The sequence below is a fragment of the Suricata suricatta genome, chromosome 6, assembly GCF_006229205.1.
Source record: "Suricata suricatta isolate VVHF042 chromosome 6, meerkat_22Aug2017_6uvM2_HiC, whole genome shotgun sequence".
Lineage (NCBI taxonomy): Eukaryota > Metazoa > Chordata > Mammalia > Carnivora > Herpestidae > Suricata > Suricata suricatta.
This window is the reverse complement of record NC_043705.1, coordinates 101,043,152-101,054,643: the sequence shown is the minus strand read 5'-3', so window position 1 is coordinate 101,054,643 and position 11,492 is coordinate 101,043,152.

The following is an 11,492-nucleotide window of genomic DNA, read 5'->3' as shown; positions in this document are numbered from 1 at the left end:
AACATGCCTGTTGTGGCAGGGAGAGGGCCTCCATGGGTAGATATGCTGTGGAAAACACTGAAGTAGTCAAGGGCTGATAACCTCCGGAGAATATTTTGGTTTATAAATCACTCCCTTCTTTGCCAAGACCTTTCATGCTCTTAGAGGTCGCAGTCCCTCTTCAGGTCTTGTCAGACACCAAGTGCTGGCCTGATGGGAACAGAGATGCCCAAAGGACAACAATATGAAAAAAGGGGCCCATTTTTCCCACTCAGCTCCCTGGAACCAAAGACAGATAATCTGACTTGTTCTGAGTTCTCCATAGAAGCCCTCATGCCTCTTGCCTCCTCCTACCTCACACCCCCACCTTGCTTCCTTAGCAGCGTTTCTCTCTGGCTCTTGCTTTGTGGCCAGGGACCTCTCACCATGTCCCTGGAGCAGCACAGAGACTGTACGTAGCCCAAGCCCTTTGCTTTTTCCAGAGAAGATACAGGAAACACTAGATGGAATAAATTCTGCCATTCACAAGTGTTCAGATATTCTCCTATGTACTGTTCTTTTAAAAAGCTGGAAAGTTGGGTTGAAGAGTTTGAGGTTATTATTAGCACCAAACACTATAAAAAGGAAATGCCACTGATGATCTTGAGTGGCTGTATTTTTATATGGGATAATTCAAGCTTCCTTCTTAGAGTTCCCAGTCATAAGAAATCTATAATAAAAATATTACCTCAGATCATACCCTCAAACCCAGCTTTAACATTGCTGAAATCCATTGGGGCTATTCCAGTCAGGACTGACTAGTAAAACTAAGATTACATTTTGGGCCTATTTTTATGGCTACTCCTTTCTTAGTTGCTCAGGTGTGTCCTACCAGAGAAACATAGTCAATCAACCCATGTACAAATATTTATTTGTTGTGACTATGTGGAGGCAACATGGCAAAGGGGTTGGTATGCAGGTCAGACTTACCCAAGCTTGGTCCCATGTAGCATTAGGCATGTTGCTCAACCCTTATGAACTTGCCCTACAAGATAAGTTGTTGTGAACCCTATGATGCCTTTGTTAATTTTCAGTAAATGTTAATTCATTATTATGTGTTCAGTCATGCCTCTTATCCTGGGAACATTAAAAGTGTGATTTTACCTTTGGAAATTCTACACTCCATCTTGATACACAAAGCCTATGTACAGGAGAATAAAAGAACAATAGAAATAATGAGATCTTGTGTTGGTGAAGTTGCTAAAAAAAAAAAAAAGCATGTACTTTATAGACACTGTTGGCCTCCTGCTTCCAGCTTTCTTGAAGAGGAATTCGTCAATGTGTATCAAAAGCCTTTAAAATGTGTTTGCCCTTAAGAAGACAATTTAGTTTGTGAGCAAAGATTTAGAGTGGATATTAGATTAGAAAAAACTGGTAATAATCTAAATATCTAATAACAGAAGTTCCATTCATTATAAGTGATGAACAATTGAAAAAAAAAGTTTTTAATGTTCGTTTGTTTTTGAGAGACAGAGACAGAGAGAGAGAGAAGTAGAGAAAAAAGGAGACACAGAATGTAAAGCAGGCTCCAGGCTCTGAGCTGTCAGCACAGAGCCCAGTGCAGAGCTCAAACCCAAGAAACACAAGATCATGACTTAAGCCAAAGTCAGACACTTAACCAACTGAGCCACTCAGGCGCCCCTATAATTGATGAACATTTGCTCAAAGCAGGTCACAAAACAATATGTACAATATGGGCCCAATGGAGGGTATGACCTGAAGTAGGGCTTCTTGTAACCAGGAGCTCTACAAAGGAAACTTGATTTAAAATATAAAAATATAGATATATGGGTAAATGTATAGATATGTGTAGAAAAGTTCTATAGACCTTGGCTTACAATAGTTTTATGTGTGAGTGATGCTCTTGAGTGAGTTTTTTGTTTTATTTCCATACAGATATATAGATTTTGTATTAGAAAAGAAGCCCTCAAAATTTAGGTGAATTTAGAAAACAGAAAGAGAGAACAAATACAGCACAATAGATAAGTCAACAGTGACCTATTTTTTTACTTAACATTTCCTTTTTTTATTAAAAACTTTTATTTTAGAGAGGGAGAGAAAGCATGCAAGTGGGGAAGTGGGGCAGAGAGAAAAAATCTTAAGCAGGCTCCATGCTCAGTGCAAAGCCCGATGTGGGACTCAATCCCATGATCCCGGAATCATGACCTGAGCCGAAATCAAGAGTCAGGCGCTCAACTGATTGCGGCCTGTAAGCATCCCTTTACTTGACATTTCTAAGAATTCTAGGCCCTTTATTTAGCTTTCCACAAATAACACTGATTCACTGTATGACTTTGGGCAGATTCTTCCCTTCTCTGGTCCTCAGTTTTCCATGTGTAAAATGCATGAGTTGGTCTATATCAGGGATGGCAAATGACTTTTGTTTTGAGTGTCAGCTTCGTATCATTTCTAGAGACTGCCTGGACCACCTCTGGGATGAGAATGAATGTCTGAAAGCAGGCTTGAGCTCTGTGACTAACAATGTCTGTCATGGACCTAAGGATGAAGAATGACAGAGGAGGACCCTGCAGCTCCTATGTGTAGACTAGATAACTTTAAGGTTTCTTAGAACTCTGTGAGTCCAGGGCATCTTTAACCAAAAATATTAATCTGAATGTGGAAAATCACAGGGGTTGGGGTTACCTAATTCCATTTATTCATTTTGGTTAGGTTGTGCCAGATCAGTAATTTCCATCTTATTTTACAGAACCCAAGACATAATTTGAGATTTATTAAAGAAGAAAATAGTGATGGCTATTGTGTCTCCATTGCATTTGTACCCATCACCTCCTATTCCAAAAGCAGGGAATAAATCTGCAGCTGTTGTTTCAACTTCTTTAGTCTCAAACAATTTGAAAAACAGCTGTTAGAGGCATAAACCTGATTCTGTCTTTGTCCTTGGTCCATGTCTCATGTTTCATAGAATTCTCTAAAAGCCATACCTTTGGGAGTTGAGTCAGAGAAGGCCACTTCTCCCAATCATCACCCTCCCAGGATCAGAAGTGCTGAGTGCTCAGTCCCAAGGGGACTTTCCGGTGTGAAGTAGAGTCATTCCTGTTCTTTTTCAGTGGAACCAAGTTCCTGAGAGGGGTGCTGACATTCCTAAAGTCATACGAAGACTTCAACTACCACCAAGCTTTTCCCACTGGCAAGCAGACATGGATAATTTGGCAGACACCAGCATCTGGCTGCCAGCAGCTCAGCTATTTGGAGGAGGGGGCAGGCTGGAGTGCTTTACTGCATCTCAAGTTAACCACACTAATCTACCCTAGCTTCCACAGAGAACAGCAGGCTATACTGAGCGATCTCAGCGACAGCTGTGCCTTCCAAACCAAGATGCTGTTCAGAAAGATAATCCGAATGTGGGTTATATGTTTCAGCAGGATTTGGTGGGACTTTCCTACTCAAATGGCTCTTTGTGTGCTTCTAAAAGATGGGGCATTAACCTCACACGTGGCTAACGCATGATGGATGACTTGGCGTTCTCAATTTACATTTGGCTGGTGATCAGAACTGAACTGTCAGAATGCCTGGGTATCTGATGGACAGTGCCTGGCTTGTTCAGACTTGTTTCTGATGAAGTGGGTGGATCTGGGGCTTTTGCTCTATCCAGAGTTGATAAGCTAAACAAGGCTGGACTGTTAGAAAGTCTGACTTCAGTGTTCCTCTCAGGGCAGCAGAATCCAGTGTCCTGACTTAGTGGCCTCTATTATCAATTCCATTTATGTTCAGCATCTTTACCTCCTTTGGGTCTTCCCTGACATTTACCCATTTGATGCTAAGTATGGTCCTTCCCAAGACTAGGGCATTAGTAATACAGGGCCCATGCTCAGGTCACTTCTACTCAGCTCCATAAAGTCACCTGCTTGGTCTTGTTGCCTTTGTAATAAGACACTTTGCAAGTACAAAGTGCTTCTGAATTCATCAGTGCTTTGTATTGTCTTCCCAGGGCAAGAGAAGTCAGAAATTAAGCTGCTGTACCCCTACTTGTCATGGGCTTGTGCTATTATATGAAGGAGTTCAATGCTCCCAGGCTGGGGCTAGGAAGGATTTCACCCCCTCCCTTCTCCTTTAGACTAGAGTGGAGAAGGAGCTACTAACGATTCCAGAATGATTCAAACGATTGGGAATGAAATGATTCCCACTGAAAATTGTGGAGGAGACTCAGGCTAGCCTGATACACTGACTCTTTGAGTACAATAAACATGATATCACATGAAAGGAGCTAAGCTAAGTACCTGTGGTCTCACAAGAAGCTATGAACCCAGAATCCAAGCATTATAAACCTAACAAAAGATCCAGGGAAATAATTCCAAATAGGGTCATCTGGTCTGTCAGCCCTTCCCCCACGTGGGTGCAGACTGATGTGTGGACAGCTGCCCCAAGAAGAAGAGATGCCTGGGGGTGAGGGTGGAGGATGGCTGCGTCTGCCTCCATGGATCCCCGATTCTACAGGAGGCATTTTCACTGATCACTGGCTTAGGCACAGTAAATCAAAATAAAAGCAACCTCACTAGAGTGAGATATATTTTCACTTACCCTTAAACCCCACTAGCTTTGGGCTCTGGCTTAGCTTAGAGTTACCAAAAGAGCCTCTTAGAAAGTTTAACTCCTTGAAACCTTCTCAAAAGTCATATATTTTGAGCTCTGGCTCTGAATTTACTTATAGGAATCTATTCTAAAGAAAGGAATTTGTTTTGACTATAAGGCTGTTGTCCCAGTGCTGATAATCACAATACATGTAGGAAACAATTTAAGTTCCAATAGTAAGTGATTGGTTAAAAAAAATTATATCTATACAAGTTAAACTATTAAAAGTTCTATTCTAGGTTAGTAACTGCTTACATAAATACAACCCATGGCCTAGGAAATATTCTGATCAAACCTCTAGATCTAACTACCTACTTATAGAAAATTTAGGGGACAAAGGAACATGTAAAATGACACAAAAGGGATGCAATCTGCAAAATTCAGAATGTAAGTGCTGCACAAACCTAATTTCTTCTCTAATAAAAAACAAAACGAAACAAAACAAAAAGACCATTAGGAATACATAAAGAAAAGGAGGCTTAGTATATGTCTGAAACAAATGCAGTAAGTAGACCTTGCTTAAATCCTGATTATGTAATTATATTTTTTAAAAAGTCATTTATGAGACAATTGGGAAAGTTGAACACTGGATATTTGATAATACTAATGAATGATTACAATTTGTTTTTAAAAAGCTTGAATCTTTTAGAGATATAAACTGAAATATTGATGGGTAAAATAATACAATATTTGTAATTTACTTTTTAAAATTCCATTGAGTAAAGGGAGTAAGGAGTATACAGTTGGTAATTGTTGCATGTGGATGGCGGGTACAGGAAGTATAATATGCCATTTTTATATAGTTTGAAATTATCATAATAACAAGTTCTTTAAAAACATGGTGTAGAGGAAAATCTAGTGTCATAGAAAAGTGTTTATGACAAATAAAAAGAAGGAGTGTATAAGGGGGTTGTATATTGAGTTCCATGATGATCTCATTTTTGTACCCATGTGGGTATATGTATGAAAAATCTGCAAAAACATATGAACCAAAATGATTAATGAACTATGAATGACTGGATTACAGTCATTTATACTCTTTTATGGTGTTTACTAGTATGAATTTTTTCCAATAATCATTGTTACTCTTATAAGCAGAAAATAACAATAAGTCTATCTATAATTGGAAAAAATATGTGCATAACTGTATTTGCACAAGAAAAGTTATAGAAAGATAGTGGTTCTGAAAGACAGAATTTGAGGCCTTTCTGTATTTTCCTAATTCATGCCAAGAGTACAGTTTGTTATAAGAAGAAATTTAGACCAAAGACATTTCAGCGCTGTATTAAGACATTTTAAGAAAATGTGTGAAGGGGCGCCTGGGTGGCTCAGTCGGTTAAGCCTCCGGCTTCAGCTCAGGTCAGATCTCATGTTCGTGGGTTCGAGCCCCGAGTCAGGCTCTGTGCAGACAGCTCAGAGCCTGGAGCCTGCTTTCAGTTCTGTGTCTCCCTCTCTCTCTGCCCCTCCCCCTCTCATGCTCTGTCTCTCTCCATATCAAAAATAAATAAAACATTAAAAAAAATTTAAAAAAAAGAAAATGTGTGAATACTTCATAACTACCAGTTTATGCATTCTGAGTCTGTTCAAAGTTGAACTTCTCCCTGGCACACCTGAGTTCTGCTTTTCCAACAAGGAAGAGCTGCTTGATGTGAGACAAGTCAATGATTGTTTCCTGCGTCTCTGTTTCTTCACCTTGTGTTTTTCATGAAACTCAAAGGAGAAAGCAAAATGTTCTGAAAGGCTTTATACAAATGTCAGGTGGTGGTGGATAGTACCTTCCTGACAACTGTACCATCACATCTCAAGGAGAGAGGGAAGCCAGAATACTGGGGCAGGTAGACACCTGAGTAGGACAAATTTCTCTTCCTCCCAATCATTTTCTTAGGATTGGCCTTGTTCTAGCAACTGGGAGGTGTCCCAGAGACAGAGTGGAGAGAGGATGCTGTGTGTTCAAAACACAAGAGGGAAACACCTGGACACAACTACTGCTCCTCATATGCCCTGAACATATGTATATGTATGTAATCATCAACATGTGTACAATCACTAATCCTCCAAAACAATCCTATGAGGTATGTATTATTGTTGTTGTTGTTGTTGTTTAGAAAGAAAACAGGTTTGACGAAGTTACTTGCCCCATGTCACATAGTTCCAGAGTGATGGAACAGACCTTTTTCCCACTTATATCTGATCTCATGACTGATAGAAATTCTTAAACACTATTCTACACGGCATCCCTAGATGTGAAAATTGTACATTGTGAAGAGTATTCACCGAATTTCAACATGTTGACTGGCTCCTTGCACCACATGAAGGGGCTTTTTATATTTTTCTGTGTTTGTGCAGATTAACATGCAAGAAATAAAAACCCACCTCCATAGGGGAAAAGAATGCCTGAACACGCTAATTGGCTCAAGGGCCATTGAAGGTATGAAGCTAAGCTTTGTGGTGAATGGAACCAAAGCCTTAATGTCTGAATTCTCTCTGTGTCTTCCTGCCTCTGTTTCTGTATTAGTATCATTTGCTCTTACCTAAGATGGACCTTACTACACAGAGGAAACACGGCCATGGGCAGCTCCAAAGTCACTTCTTAGAAGTAGTCCCACCATGTCCACTTAGAAAACTCCTTGTGAAGGCTCTTCCTGGCCTGCTGAATAGCACGACCAACCCTGGACTCAACAGTGCGTTCAATGCACTATTGTGATTGGTAGCCCCACACCCACATGGCTGCAAAGGATCCCCAAAAGAACAGATGAGGAGTGGTGGTCCCAAGAGGGAAAATGTAGGAGGCCCCCATGGTGCTCTGGAAAGTAGTGACAAAATTAGGGATGAATTGATGATCCCTTTAATCCTGCAGCTTCCTTTCATCTTTTCTTTTATCCTAGGCTAACTCAGTCTTCCATATCTGATGGAGGAAAGTTCCACCAATCTGTGAGTTCCAGTTGAGGTAGATTTTCTCCAGAATTGTCAGTGAGGGCAACATGGTGAAGCACAAAGAGTGCTGAGTTTGGAGGCGGAGACACTCAAGTTCAACTGTCAACTCTTCTGTTCACTTGCTGAGTTGCCTTGGATAAGTCACTTCATTTTTTTAACATCTATTTACAAGCTTGCCATGAGGATTAAGTGAGATAATCACACTTAAGTGTGATATTAGGTATAGTTGTACATAGCAGGTGCTCAACAAAGTGTAGCTTATATTTCTATTAAATAATTCACAACAAATACAGAGCATGTAATACCTTGCAAGGCAGAGGGCTGGGTGTCTGGGATCATGAAAACAAGAAAGAAAGACTGTTTCTATTCTCTGGTAGCTTCTCACAGCAGGGGTTGGGGAAAATAAACAAGGAAACAATAAGATGGTTACAGATGGTGAAACTGCTTTGAAAAAAAATGAAATTGTTTCCATGCTTATATTTATTATTGGTGTAACAACCATCCTGTGCAGTCTCTCTCCACCCCTTATGTGTTGAGAACCATTCACAAAGAGTTCAGCATTAACATTAAGCTTGAGCCTAGAAAGGCACTGAGTAGCTCTTAAGTGACACGAAGAAGAAAGGAAAACAGAACATTGATGGTAGGAAAATCCTGATACTATCCTCTAGGATATCCAAATGCCATTTTGTCAACCATTGCCTAGTGGGCTCCAGAATCACCTGGGGGAGAAGCCTTTAAAAGATACAGACTCCCAGTTCCCTTTCTCAAGTATTCAAATCCTGGAGATCTAGGGTGTTGTTGTTTTTTAAGTTCCCTGGTAATTCTTACAGGCAGTCAGACATGAGAAGCACTGCTTCCCAGCCAGGCTATGAATTCCATTAGTCCCCGAGGTTGAGGATACAGAACTGTGTCTGTTATTCTGTGGCCCACCATGTGTTTATTTTTCTAGTTTCTAAGATATTTGCCCCCAGTGGCCCGCAAGGAGTTTAGAATTTAGCAGGAGATATGAACAAAGATGCTGTGGGAATATGAAGCAGGAACAACTAGCATAGTCTTTGAGGGGCAGAGGAAACTTTACAGAAGGGAAGAATTCTGGATTAAGTTAGAATTTGGTTCAGCTGGATATGACAGAAAACAAAATTATGGTGGACTAAACTAGATAGAAATTTTTCCTTTTTTTAAATGTTTTTATTTGTTATTGAGATAGAAACAGAGCATGCTTGGGGCAGGGGCAGAGAGAGAGGGAGACACAGAATCTGAAGCAGGCTCCAGGCTCTGAGCTGTCAGCATAAAGCCTGATGTGGGGCTCAAACCCACGAACTGTAAGATCATGATCTGGGCCGAAGTTGGCCACTTAACCAACTGAGCCACCCAGGTGCCCCAGAAATTTATTTTTCTGTTACATAAAGGTCTTGAGGAAAGTAATCCTGTGCTGGTATTGGGCTTTATAGTCCTCTCTTGTTTTGCTGTCATCCTCAGCATGAGGCCTGTAGGTTCCAAGGTGATTGCTCAGATTCCGGCCCTCACTTCTGTATTCCAGCCAGGACGAAGGATAACTGAGCAAAGTAGGACATAACCTCTCCTTTTATGGGTACATTCTGAAAGCTGCATGTGAAACTTCCTTTGACATCTTACAGTTCAGAACTTAGGTACTTGGCCATACCTTGCTTCAAGAAACAAAGCATAGCTAAAACTATAGAGTTTTGCTACCAAAAAAGAAAAGGAAAGCATTCGGAGGCAACGGGCAGATCTCTAACCTGAGCTATGAAGAACGATTAGCCATTAGGTCGGGTAAGTCACAAAGTAGACTCGAGAAGGAGGGACTAGTGTGTCCCCTTCAGCTGGATGGGACACCAGGCCACATCTTTCTTTGCACGTCCTCTGTTCATCATCCTTCATATTGTGACCCAAAGTCTGCCTAGAATGAGCCTCCCTACCTCAGCCATTCAGTGCTGTTTTATTTTATTTATTTTATTTATAGTTTATTTTTGAGACAGAGACAGAGCACCAGTGGGGTAGAGACAGAGAGAGAGGGAGACACAGAATCTGAAACAGTCTCCAGGCTCTGAGCTATCAACACAGAACCTGACGTGGGGCTCAAATCCATGAATCATGAGATCATGACCTGAGCCAAAGTTGGACACTTAACTGATTGAGCCACCCAGGCACCCCTACAAGTGCTCTGTTTTAAAATAACCTCTAAAATGATATCAAAACTCTCATGTCATTAGAATAATGGCTCCTCGGAGGGACCCCCACTCCTTCTGGTCTGTAAGAGAGCTCCCTTTGAAACCACATCACTGAAACTGCTAGGACAAATTGCTGAAACCAATTTGGAAAAAACTATAATCCTAACTCCTTCATGTGGTTAATTATGGCACATCTGCCTGAAGCAATATTGTGGAAACATGAAAGGTAATCAATTATAAAGCCATAGAGCATGAATAACAGCTCGTGATAGAATATTGAGGAAGTATACAATAGTGGGTATGCAAAATTGCACATGTGTTGTGAATATAATTATGTGGAAAATGTGTATATGGGCAAATATTGGAAAACTATCATAAAATAAAAACAATTATTGGGTGGATGAAAGGTGGGGTTTTTTTTTTCTGTGAAAATCAGTGTGGTATATTGTTTTCATAAGAGATACAATTTGAAATGTCTCAAAAACTTTATTTTTGTCAAAGGTAGATGTGCTTAAGGATTACCTGAGGAACTTATTAAAAGTGCAGATTCCTAGATTCTAGCTAGAGAGACTGATTTCATAAGTCTGGGGAATGACTGCTTTTTAACAAGCATCCCAGATCATTCTGTGGGAAGGGTACACTGACCACATTTGAAAACCACTGTCATTGGTAATATTTCAGAAATACCTAAAAAAAATTATAGTGTTGGGACGTTATCTGTATGAAAGTAGCCCAGGTTGGTATTGGGCTAAAGACTATGGCCGATATTCCTCTATCTTTGCTGTTGAAAACAGCAAGAAAGTTTAAAACAAAGACTCCATATTAACAAAAATTGTTTCCCACCCTGGATTATAAAATGAGATATCACTGGGGCCCCTGGGTGGCTCAGTCGGTTAAGTGCCTGACTCTTGATTGGCTCAGGTCATGATCTCACAGTGGGTTCGAGCCCTGCATCGGGCTCCATGCTGACAGTGCAAAGCCTGCTTGGGATTCTGTGTCTGCCCCTCTCCTGCTCACTCTATCTCTCTTTCTCTAAATGAATAAATAAATAAAACATTTTAAAAACAAATAAAAATAAAATGAGATATCACTAAAAGGTACAGTGTTATTTTTCTTTTAGTCTTCCAAGTAAAGGTGAACTGTCTGAGTAAATCAGCACAGGTACTAATAGTTATATATCCCCAGTTCTCTTACTGTTCCTACATGTCCTATAACTTTCCCCCACCCCACACCTTTCTATTAAACCTGTCACAAGTTCAGCTATACTCTGATTTTGTGAAAGAAGGATCGTGATTTCAAACTCTAAATTTGGACAGTATAGTCTTTATAAGGCAGCCCTCTAGATGAGTCTATATTTTATTTATTAGGGTATCCAGCTTGTCTTGTTTGCCCAGGACTTTTCTGGCTTTAGCATTGAAAGGTCCTTGTTCCAGGATTCCTTACCCCATAGTACTGGACAAACTGGAACTGTTGGTCACCCTACACCTTTCCATTGCCTATGACCTAGGTAATTAGGTATAGCTTAAGAGAAAAGATATTCTCCAGGAGGGGACTGTCAGCCTACACAGTGTCTCAGGGAATACAGGCAAATCTTAGCTCTTTGAAGATATTCCTTTGAAAAAGAATATGTGTAAGAGGCTGTTTATTATTTTTGGAAATAAACATTCCCCAAGGCTCATGAGAGACTCAGTCAAGTATCAGTTTCTTGATTTCAGCTCAGGTCATGATCTCCTGGTTCATAGGATCAAGCCTTACATCAGG